Source organism: Lepidochelys olivacea (genome assembly GCF_965140295.1).
Source record: "Lepidochelys olivacea isolate rLepOli2 genome assembly, chromosome: 13".
NCBI classification, from domain to species: domain Eukaryota; kingdom Metazoa; phylum Chordata; order Testudines; family Cheloniidae; genus Lepidochelys; species Lepidochelys olivacea.
This window is the reverse complement of record NC_140423.1, coordinates 26,729,901-26,742,452: the sequence shown is the minus strand read 5'-3', so window position 1 is coordinate 26,742,452 and position 12,552 is coordinate 26,729,901. Positions and strand designations below refer to the sequence as shown.

The following is a 12,552-nucleotide window of genomic DNA, read 5'->3' as shown; positions in this document are numbered from 1 at the left end:
TCCTCAGGGATCAGTTTTGGAACCAATCTTATTTAATCTTTTTATTACTAACCTCGGCACAAAAAGTCAGAGTGGGCAAATAAAGTTTGCAGATGATACAAAGCTGGGAGGTATTGCCAATTTAGAGAGAGATGGGGATATCATACAGGAAGATCTGGATGACCTTGTAAACTGGAGTAATAATAATAGGATAAAATTTAATAGTGAGAAGTGTAAGGTCATGCATTTAGGGATTAATAACAAGAATTTTAGTTATAAGCTGGGGACGCATCAATTAGAAGTAAAGGAGGAGGAGAAGGACCTTGGAGTATTGATTGATCACAGGATGACTGTGAGCCACCAATGTGATATGGCCATGGAAAAAGCTAATGCGGTCTTGGAAATACCTTGCCTAATGCATCCCAGTAGAGATAAGGAGGTGTTAGTACCGTTATACAAGGCACTGGTGAGACCTCACCTGGAATACTGTGTGCAGTTCTGGTCTCCCACGTTTAAGAAGGATGAATTCAAACAGGAACAGGTACAGAGAAGGGCTACTAGGATGATCCGAGGAACGGAAAACCTGTCTTATGAAAGGAGACTCAAGGAGCTTGGCTTGTTTAGCCTAACCAAAAGAAAGTTGAGGGGAGATATGATTGCTCTCTATAAATATATCAGAGGGATAAATACCGGAGAGGGAGAGGAATTATTTAAGCTCAGTACCAATGTGGACACAAGAACAAATGGATATAAATGGGTCATCAGGAAGTTTAGACTTGAAATTAGACGAAGGTTTCTAACCATCAGAGGAGTGAAGTTTTGGAATAGCCTTCCAAGGGAAGCAGTGGGGGCAAAAGACCTATCTGGCTTTAAGATTAAACTCAATAAGTTTATGGAGGAGATGGTATGATGGGATATCATGATTTTGGTAATTAATTGATCTTTAAATATTCATGGTAAATAGGCCCAATGGCCTGTGATGGGATGTTAGATGGGGTGGGATCTGAGTTACTACAGAGAATTCTTTCCTGGGTATCTGGCTGGTGAATCTTGCCCATATGCTCAGGGTTCAGCTGATCGCTATATTTGGGGTCAGGAAGGAATTTTCCTCCAGGGCAGATTGGAAGAGGCCCTGGAGGTTTTTTGCCTTCCTCTGTAGCATGGGGCACGGGTCACTTGCTGGAGGATCTTCTGCTCCTTGAAGTCTTTAAACCATGATTTGAGGACTTCAATAGCTCAGACATCAGTGAGAGGCTTTTCGCAGGAGTAGGTGGGTGAGATTCTGTGGCCTGCATTGTGCAGGAGGTCAGACTAGATGATCATAATGGTCCCTTCTGACTTTAGTATCTATGAATCTATGACTCCCCAGAGCCAGAAATGGGATCTTTCTGCCTCTTCTGCTAAGGCTTGTGCAGCTGCATTCCAGGTGCTGACCAAACCTGGCTTTCTAAGATCAGGGATATGAAAACCAATCATATATTTTGTAACTAAAATGTTCACAAAAAGATGTCATATACAGATTACACAACATGGTGGTATAAAGGCCTTTTTGGCATTCTGCATAATGGGGCCACACCACCATGAATTATTCATTTAATGTACATAAAGACAGAGAAAAACAAATATGTGTTCACTAATGGCTCAATTCAACTCCCCCTGAAGACAATGGAAAAACTTCCATTGATTTGAGCCTAACGGACAGCTGTATTGGATGGACTTAGCCAACAACGTTGGCTCCTGGACAGCACTCGCTTATCTTTAACAATGTTCATGGTAAAATCTGATCAAAAGCATTGGTGATCTCAGACCTTAATTTCTCCAAACTGACAGTGCAGTTTGCCATCCTCTGGGAATTTCACAAGTAAACAATCAGTTGTGGGAATCCGGATTTGAGGGTGCTAGGGATCTTGCACACATGAATTCTCCATCTCCTCCTACATCCAACTTAAGGCAGCTCCACAATTCTCAACCACAGAGGAGGAAATACACTGTTTGCTTTAACCGCAAAACATTCCAATGGTGACAACGCAAGATACTTACAGGCTATTTTAAAACCAAGAGAGAAAGACAATAAAATCAACTCATTTTGGTCTATTAAAAAAAAAAAAAAGCGTGGCACAGAAAACAATGGTGCCTGTAATGTAGCGTATGACATTCACATTTGACAAAACTTCATGCAGTCACAGAATTTGCACTGACTCACACATGGCTTGTAAGGGTTTACTATTTAGTCCACTATACATAATAGTAACTATGGGCTAAATTTTGCCTTGACTTGCACTCAGAGACTAAGTCTACACTGCAATATGGCTACACTGTGGCTGGCCCAGGTCAGCTGACTCAGACTTGTAGGACTTTGGCTGCAGGGCTAAAAATTGCGATGTAGATATTTGGGCTCGGGCTGGAACCTGGGCTCTGAAACCCCACAAGGGGGCTAGGTCTCAGAGCCTGGGCTCCAGCCTGACCCCCAGCCCAAGCATCTACACTGATATTTTTAGCCCTGCAGCCTGAGTTCCACAAGCCTGAGTTGATTGACCTGAGCTTGGAGAGATTGTTTTGTATTGCAATGTAGACGTACCTTCAGCAGCCATACTGATGTCAGCGCACTGTGTGTACATCCTTTGACACCCAACATGAGCCGTATATAAATCTGGTCATGATACAGACATGTTTAGTCATTGTTTCAGCAGCAAAACGACATTGCCTTCAGAATGCGAGCCCCAAATTTATTAAGACTCACTCTGTGCTGTATGCTTTGGCAGAGGTTTTGGGGGTCTGGGAACAAAATCGGAAATGGACCCCTCACCCCCCAAACTCTTCCAAACAAAAATACAGGGCAGACAGGGCATGGAGAGCAAACTCCCACAGCACTCACCACCTGGTGGTGACTCCTGTCCCATGGTTCTGGGCCCAGGTCCCCACTTCAGGTATTGCATGAGGTCACAGCGTCACTCAGGTTTGGCCTGGTTGCCTCTCTGTCGTGATGGAGGGCTGCCAGCCAAATTTCAGAGAGTGACATTGTGACCCAGCACACAACAGGTTGCAGGGCTCCTCAGGTGTGTGGGCCGTCTCCCCTGGGCAGCCACGGCAAACTGCTTGTCACCAGCTGACTAGCTCTTGGAGGCAAGCTGGGTTCAGCCCTGCTCAGATGTTAGCAGCTGTCCCTCCGCCTCACTGATGAGCTGACAATAGAAGGGCTAATTAGTTACTCCAGCTGGGCATAATGGATTTTAATTAGAAAGACTGACCCAGCTGTGGTGGTGAAGCAAGGTAAGCACTGCTTAAATAGAGCTGGGAACTCAGAGATGGGGAAGGACCTGGAGGGAGGAACAAGGGGAGTTCCCCTCTGGGGACAGAACTGCAGGGTTGCCAACTCCACATTGTGGGCAGTTACCAGACAAACCTTGAGAAGTTGCTAAATGTAGCTGTTCAAGCAGTCAAAAGGAGTCAAAAAATATCACTAAACAAAATGTCCAGAGAATTCAACAGGGAATTCTGGGGAGTTGCTTAATTTCAGCTGAGCCTCCCTTCCTTGACAGCCTGGATTTGAGCCAACAGGTTAGTGAAAGGGAGAGCCCAGAGCCAGGGGGAAGAGGGCATTCACCTGACCTGAGCTTGGTGCTGCAGGGAACCAAGAAAGTAGATTTAAAAACAATAATCCATCAGCCGGACCCCTTTCCGATCTCCCCGCAGCTGGGCAGTTAACCCCAGGCCAGCCAGGGGAAGGAGTAAAGGGGAGCCAAAACCAAGCTAGCTCCACCTTTGATCCTGTAGTAAGGGCTTCATCCCAGGAGATACGGTGCCCACTGCCCCATTGAGGCACATGGCCCTGTCTTATCCCACCTCACTTTCCATCCGTGCGGCTTGCCTCACCAACTAACCTACCGCCCCTGCCCTGCCCACTTCATTAGCTATCTTTCCCTGCATGACAGGGTGTGCTACCTACTACTACATTTAGCTAAAAACAAGCTCTGGCTAATGCGCTGCTCTCTCCAAAGTGCGCCTGGCTTTAGCAAAGTTTTTAATTAGCCTCCACAGACTTCTTTTCCTTGATAGGAGATTATAGTGAGCGCAGCCCAAGACGCAATAGAATGCGGTTCCTTCCAAGTATATGCTCAATTGGGACATAACTTGGCATTCAACTAAGGGTATGTCTACACTACGAAATTAGGTCGAATTTATAGAAGTCGTTTTTTTAGAAATTGGTTTTATATATTCGAGTGTTTGTGTGTCCCCACAGAAAATGCTCTAAGTGCATTAAGTGCATTAACTTGGCAGAGTGCTTCCACAGTACTGAGTCAAGCGTCAACTTCCGGAGTGTTGCACTGTGGGTAGCTACCCCACAGTTCCCACAGTCTCCGCTGCCCATTGGAATTCTGGGTTGAGATCCCAATGCCTGATGGGGCTAAAACATTGTCGTGGGTGGTTCTGGGTACATATCGTCAGGCCCCCTTCCCTCCCTTCCCTCCCTCTGTGAAAGAAAGGGCAGACAATTGTTTTGTGCCTTTTTTCCTGAGTTACCCGTGCAGACGCCATACCACGGCAAACATGGAGCCCGCTCAGCTCACTGTCACCGTATGTCTCCTGGGTGCTGGCAGACGTGGTACTGCATTGCTACACAGTAGCAGCAATCCATTGCCTTCTGGCAGCAGATGGTGCAATACGACTGGTAGCCGTCATCATCGTGTCCGAGGTGCTCCTGGCCACGTCGGCCAGGAGCGCCTGGGCAGACATGGGCACAGGGACTAAATTTGGAGTGACTTGACCAGGTCATTCTCTTTAGTCCTGCAGTCAGTCCTATTGAACCGTCTTATGGTGAGCAAGCAGGCGATACGGATTGCTAGCAGTCATACTGTACCATCTTCTGCCGAGCAGCCATGAGATGTGGATGGCATGCAGACCTTCTGCACCGTCTGCTGCCAGCCAAAGATGTAAAAGATAGATGGAGTGGATCAAAACAAGAAATCGACCAGATTTGTTTTGTACTCATTTGCAACCTCCCCGCCCCTGCCCAGGGGCTCATTCCTCTAGGTCACACTGCAGTCACTCACAGAGAAGGTGCAGCGAGGTAAATCTAGCCATGTATCAATCACAGGCCAGACCAACCTGCTTGTTCCAATAAGAACAATAACTTAGGTGCACCATTTCTTATTGGAACCCTCCGTGAAGTCCTGCTTGAAATACTCCTTGATGTAAAGCCACCCCCTTTGTTGATTTTAACTCCCTGTAAGCCAACCCTGTAAGCCATGTCGTCAGTCGCCCCTCCCTGCGTCAGAGCAATGGCAGACGATCATGCATCTGAGTTGAGAGTGCTGTCCAGAGCGGTCACAGTGGAGCACTCTGGGATAGCTCCCGGAGGCCAATACCGTCAAATTGTGTCTACAGTACCCCAAATTCGACCCGGCAAGGCCAATTTAAGCGGTAATCCACTTGTCAGGGGTGGAGTAAGGAAATTGATTTTAAGAGCCCTTTAAGTCAAAATAAAGGGCTTCATTGTGTGGACGGGTGCAGGTTTACATTGATTTAACGCTGCTAAATTCGACCTAAAGTCCTAGTGTAGACCAGGGCTAAATGTAGTAAGAAGAGAACGGAATGGATTTTATTAACACTATTGGTGACTTCTTTTTCTGAATATCACTGTAAGTGGCAGTGAAAGTCACTAGATTTGTCACTGGTCACTTTGACACTTATTTTCTCGCTAGGGAAACCAAAAAGTCCCTAAATCGAGTGACAAAGTAGCTAAGTTGAAATGGGCCACATTTCAGAAAGCATTACACATAGTTCAACCTCAGGGCTATTGTATATAGAACCTTGATAAGTAGGTGTTAGTAGTTCCCAGGGAACTTCAAAGAGAGAGTACCTACAGGTTTCTTTAGTAAAGCAAATGTTTCCTGCCTACAGAAAACATTTTAAATAGTATTCAGAATACTGTGAACAACTTTTAAACAAAAAGTATTAGATAGTAAATCTTCTGGTGTTCCTCATACATCCTCCCCCGCCCCTCTTTGTTGCTGTCACACACTTCAATTTTCATTGGAAGGGTTCCATGTAACATTGACACTTCTGTGCTTTAGCATACACAAACACATTCCCCTCAGATCTTCCCTCCCAGATGAGTTCTCAGGCTTCAGAGTGACCATAAGGCTTAGTAAAAAGAAAAGGAGGACTAGTGGCACCTTAGAGACTAACCAATTTATTTGAGCATGAGCTTTCGTGAGCTACAGCTCACTTCATCAGATGCATCCAATGAAGTGAGCTGTAGCTCACGAAAGCTTATGCTCAAATAAATTGGTTAGTCTCTAAGGTGCCACAAGTACTCCTTTTCTTTTTGCAAACACAGACTAACACGGCTGCTACTCTGAAACCTGTCATAAGACTTAGTGTGTGTCACCTGGACGCTTCAGAGCTTGAGGGAAAAAAACGGCATCTCAGGGCAGCCTTTCAGAACCCTGTCAGCAAACAAATGCTACAGTGAGTAGCATTCCAGCCTCTGGGTGAATAGCTGACTGGTCACTCAGTTGCTCGTGAAACAGGAACCTGTAGCCTGTATCCAAAGTGGTACAGGGATTGGGCTCAGCATATAAAATACTTGTTCCCTGGATCTCTATAAGACTCTTGCTCTATAGGATGTTATCTTCATCCCATAAGGGTATTTTTATCCAGCATGGGTAGATAACACAAGCCAGCTGGGCTCAAGCTAGTGTGCTAAAGATAGCAGTGTGGCTATGGAGGCCTGATACCCTGGGTAGGCATTCAGGCCTTCGCCATGCTGCTATTTTAAGCATGCTAGCTCAAGCAGAGGTAGCACATGTACATCTACCTGAGCTGGGAATCACTCAGGTAGATGTACATAGACATCTACTTCTGAGTAGACATATCCTGAGACCAGGTAAGGATGTACCAGCCCTTCCTTGTTCAGCTCTGCCTGGTCGCTTTAAGACCGAATCCTAGTTTAAAGCTGTTGGCAAAGAGCTAAATGTATGTTCCACAAACTCTGTAGCTCCCAGAGCTACATTTACACCACAGCTGGGAGGTGTCATTCCCAGCGTGGGGAGACATACACTCACTAGCTCTGCATTAGTTAGCACCTCATAACTGCCCTGTGCCCATGGTAGCACAGGCTAGCTTGCCCGAGTACATATCCAGGGAGTGAGGCAGGATTATGCTTGTGCGGCAAGCCCGGGGCTGCTGCTTGAGTTGCTGTGGCCATGCGGTTATTGTAGCATACTCGCTTGAGGAGAACTAGTGTGTTTGTCTTCCCCACTGGGAATTATACCTCCCCTCACTGCTGTGTAGACGTAACCTAGGGTTGACATATGCTCCCCTCCCAACTCTCCCTCTAGGTCCACAAAATAAAAGTGGACCAAACATTATCCTAAAGGAGTGCTTCCCTAAGGAAAGCTGGAATGACACTCACCTGTACTCAGAGAAGTATGGGCACTGGGAGCCACCCCTCACAGCAGACTCATTTCTTGGTCCTGGGTGGACCAGTCACTGAACCCACAGAATGGTCTGTAATGCCTATATTTATAACCTTTCCCTCATCCACCACTAGCCCTGTGCTCTCTGACTGGCTCAGCTCTGGGAGAGTGATTGGGTGTGACCTGCCACATGGATTGTCCACAATGCAAACTTTCTATAGTGCTTCAGAAACCACTACTGAACACATCCAGTAACTGTCATGCCCGACTTCTAGATGTTTCTGGGACCTTCTAGCTTTGTTGTTCTGTCCTCTGCACATGTGCCAAGATGCAAGGATTTTAGCTTGGAAAACTCTGTCTCCTCCCCACTGCTTCTTTCCCTTTCCTTGAGGGGGAAAAGAATGAATCAAATGCTGCAGTACAAGACATGTGGGTTACATGTGGAACTTCAAGCACTGAGGGCGTTTACTGCACTTTTAAGATCTCAAACATCCTGGATGCTGAGCTCAAAAGAACCCTTGTCAGTTGGAAGCAGTAACAGCTGAAGCTGGTTGAAGACTGAACCCATAAATTAAGTGAGACTGGATGTAGCGTGTAAATGACCGAGTCTCTCAGACGATAACCATCTATTTTTGTAGCGTGGCTTTATTTTATTATTGTTGTTATCCTGATCCAATTAAAGTCACTGTAGTTCAATTAAAAGGCACAATTCTATTTTTTGGAGCAACCCTTGACTATAATTTTCAGGATTTATGCACTTCCCCACTCTCAGCCCGAGGTGGCTTCCTAAAGATATATTTCCTGTGGCTCCTTGTATACCTGGCTCATCCCCAGGTCATAAACCAATATCAGTGTGTCTTCAGCATCTGGGTTTAAAATGAAGCCATATTCCTTATGCTTCCCCTCTGAACTACCTTTCTGTTTCTGACTTGGTCCTCATTTCTCTGGTTCCATGGGGAGTCATGTTCCTCATTTCCTCCTTTTGAAATGAACCTACATGGTCTCAGCACTTGCATGAAAGAACATTTTCACAAGCCTGTCTCCAGTGGCTGGTTTTACTATATGTACTCGCAGTTGGCTGCTCTGTTTCTCCACAGCATAAATCTGGCACTCTCAGGGACTGTTTCCTTCCCCCGGCTATATTTTGAATCAGCGCTGCCCGCTCTTCCCAGTGAGGTGCAATCACTTTTGCATCCCTGTAAATTTTGGTAGTCAACTGCTGTGTCTCTGCTTCTTAGTGACTTTAGTTTCCATCTCATTTTCATCCTGGCCATAGAGGGTGTAACAAAGTTCCTGCTCTACCTTGGTGGGTCTTGCGCTTATTGGCGGATTTGCTCGCCTTGGAGCTTCACGGCAGCCCTCAGCTTGGCCGTTTTTCTGAACCCACAGTCCAGGTCGACTCCTCCTGTGTCTGACCAGGAGTTGGGGGGAGAATTTGGGGGGAACCTGGGCCCGCCCTCTACTCCAGGTTCCAGCCCCGGACCCTGTGGAATGCAGCTGTCTAGAGTGCCTCCTGGAACAGCTGTGTGACAGCTACAACTCCCTGGGCTACTTCCCCATGGCCTCCTCCCAACACCTTCTTTATCCTCACCATAGGACCTTCCTCCTGGTGTCTGATAACGTTTGTACTCCTCAGTCCTCCAACAGTCCGCGTTCTCACTCTCAGCTCCTAGTGCCTCTTGCTCCCAGCTCCTCACACGCACGCTACAAACTGAAGTGAGCTCCTTTTTAAAACCCAGGTGCCCTGATTAGCCTGCCTTAACTAATTCTAGCAGCTTCTTGATTGGCTTCAGGTGTTCTAATTAGCCTGTCTTAATTGTCTCCAGAAGGTTCCCGATTGTTCTGAAACCTTCCCTGCTCCCTTACGCAGGGAAAAGGGACCTCCTTCGCTTGCTGCTCAGCTATCTGCTTTCTATTCTCTCCTAAAGCCCCCTGGCCTGGATTTTTCTTACTTTTTGACCCTGCTTCAGTTCCTCCCCAGACGCTTTTTCTTCGTTTTGTTGGGGGTTTTTTGCTGGTTTTTTTGCTGCCATTCGAGTGCTGGTCGGTTGCCAGCTTGCTGCCAGCTCCCCGCCCGCCCCCCGCCCGCTCTCGGACGCCGCTTTTGCTCCAGCTGAAACCCCCGGAGGAGGGGGGGAGGACTGCCGACCCGCTACCCGGAGGAGGGGAGTGGAAGCCCCCAGACCCAGCTGTTTTGCTGTTATCTCTAAACCCGTACCGAGCTAGGAAGATTCTTCTTATCTCTGCAACATTCTTGGCCTGCTGAAAGCCTCATTACAAAGCCGGAAGAGAAGATAGCCGACAGAAAAAATCACCCAGGGAAGCTACGAACCATCATCGTGGAGGGGGCCGTAAGACTGAGTAACTTTTGAATTGTACTCTCATGTGGGGGGAGTTTGACTGTGTTTTAATTGCGTTTGTGGGGGCATAGGGGGTGTGGCACGGAGCTGCCCCCCGATCCATCGGTTCCCCCCCCCCAACACTATTACAACCGTCACAGCCCCCCCGCCATCCGTCCCTGCTGGTAACTTTCCATCTGTCTTTGGATTCAGCTGTTTGCTTTGAATTTTGCCGTTTTGGACCAGACATAACAGCCGACCAAACGAGACTCTTTGGACAAACGTGCATGGGTCCACTACCCCCCCGGACTGTTTACCCCACAGTTTGCCCCTATTACCGGACCCCAACTCCTGTTTTCCTCCCCCGTCCAGTCTGACCCATTTGGCACCCCCCCTCCCCCCCACCTGCAGCCCAGCAGGGAGGAGTGGTTAATCTGCTTCCCCCATCCCCCTCCTACCTCTGGTGTCTCCCCGTCTCTCCCTGCTCACAATGGCGGGGAATGAGAGGGGTGAGGCCCCTCTAACAATATCAGTTGCCCCTCCCCCAACTACCCCCCTGCCCAACCCCCCAGCCCTCCCCCCCACCACTGCTGTCAAAACATCTGCCACCACCCCCGCTGGGGCATCGGCAGCAGGAGGCACCCGGACGATTACTGCCGCTGCAACGCCCACCGCCCCCCCAGATTCTAGGAACCCCCCCCCCCCCCGCCAGTTGGCCGGAAAGGCCAGGGTGTGAAGAAAGGAAAGGGCCCCGCTAAAACCACCAGGCCCTCCATGGCAGGGGCTGCCCCCACCACTGTGGCCTCATCATCGACCATGGCGTCCCTCCCCGCTGTTCCCTCCACCAGCTCTGCGAGCATCCCTCCCCCGGCCCCCAGGACGTATGCCCGGGCAGTGGCACCCCCCCCCGCCTGCCGCCTCGTCATCTCGCCCATCCACCGCCTCCGCTACCATCAATAGCGACCGGGGCCCCTTTCCCACCATGACCAGGAAGCACGGCGTCCGTTGCCTCCTGGTCCCCGCCTCGCCCCACGTGGAGACATACATGCAGGTGTTGGCGAGGGTGGTAGGACCCACGGCTATCATGGTAGCCTCCAAAATGTACAGGAAGGTCATCTTTTTCTTAGCATCGGAGGCTGCCACCCAGGAGGCGGTGGAGAAGGGCCTGGGGGGTGGGTGTTTGTCCCCCTGGAGCCGCTAGAGGACCTGGGCATTCGCCTAGTCCTCACCTCCGTCCCTCCCTTTCTACCCAATGCTGCCCTGTTACCCGTTCTCACCACCCCGGGGAAACTTGTTTCTGTCATCAGCCCTCTCCCGTTGGGCTGCAAGGACCCCACCCTCCATCACATCCTCTCGTTCCGCCGGCAAGTGCAGCTTCTACTGCCACGGCCGGCGTGTGACGGAGAGGCGCTCGAGGGGTCCTTCCTAGTCCCCTACCAGGGAGCCCGCTATTGGGTCTTTTACTCCACGGGAGAAGCCTGGTGCTACCTCTGCTGCTCAGCGGGGCATGTCCGAAGAGACTGCCCTTTGACCCAGCAGGGAAGGGCACCCAAGACCCCCGAGACCCGGCAGGACGTCGGCTCAGTCGTTGCCGATGCCCCTGGCCGCCCGGCCCCTGAAACCACCTCTCTTCCTGCTTGATCCACCACTGCTCCCGTCCGGGCCCAAGAGACACCTCCCCGACAACGCCCAGACAAGCAAGGAAGTCCCACCCTTGCTATCAACAATCCAGCAGAGCCTATGCAGGAGGGTGCAGCAAAGATATTACCAGGTATAGGAGAAGGCCCGCCCCAAGGAGAACCCCCCGCCCCTCATGCTGCCTCACCGTTACCCCCCCCCCGAACTCCTGAACCATCGCCTCTGCCCCCTGACACGACCCCTGCTAACCAACCCCCAGACCCTAGTCCAGGGGAAGCGAGGCAAGCGGAAGGCTCGAGCTCCGCTGCACCCATCCGATGCGGAGGCCCCCCGGAAGACCAGGAAGGGAGGCACTGATACTGAGCCTTCCGCTATGCCCACGAGTCAGATCCAGCCGCCGGGGTCGGGAGGGGAAGATAGAATGGCATTGGAAGGTAGAATCTCCCCTCCACAGGAGGCCCTCCCCTCCGAGACCCCTGAGAAAGCCCTTTCTACCCAGATACCACCCGAACCCCCCCGCGAATCCTGAAGAGACCGTTGAGGCGGGCTCCAGAGGAGGAGGCCCCGGGGTAGCAGAAGATGACCTCTCCTCCATGTATGAGGAGACTGAGGCCCTAGGCTTGACCCCGATCACCCAGGGAGAGGATGATCTACTGCCAGCTGGCCTCGATCTGGGCAACCTCACCCCAGTCCCCCTTTCCCCATGCTCCCTCCCCCTAACCACCTTCCCAGGCGGGCACCCTACAGAAGGTGGTCTACCACCTGATGCCATGGCCGCCAAATCCACCACAGAGCCTGCGCCTAGCATCACTGAGAGCCCCCTCTCCCACCCCTCCACCCTCGAATCTGCTCAGGAGGCACCACTTTTCACCTGCTTGCCTCCCGAAGCCCAGAGCCTTGCCTCTGCCTCTGCCCCCACCCCTGTCCCTGCCCAATCCACCTCCTCCTGCAATGCTATTGCCACCCCCGGGGTTATTTCTTTCCCGTTTTTTGCGGATTCCCCCCAGGGAGCAGCCTTTGCATTTTCCTGCTGCGACCCATTAGGAGCTGCAATTTTCCCTCCACCATCCTCTTCTACCCCAAGGCTTGAGACAGACCTAATCACTTTAGCCTGTCAGATGCCCTGTCGGTAGTCCGCACCCTGCCTGCCCGCCTCAGCGGACCACGAGGCTGCA

General features: G+C 50.4%; 1 protein-coding gene across 1 annotated transcript in view; it reads right to left on the bottom strand.

The window, feature by feature from the left end:
• The window catches only part of LOC311530100 (uncharacterized protein), a 165,689-nt gene extending 155,469 nt beyond the window's left edge, over positions 1–10,220 (bottom strand). Inside the window, exon 1 of the mRNA XM_084646476.1 lies at positions 10,198–10,220. The gene's annotated coding sequence lies outside the window, so the exon portion shown is untranslated. The remainder of the gene's footprint in view (positions 1–10,197) is intronic.
• Between the last annotated feature and the right edge of the window lie 2,332 nt (positions 10,221–12,552).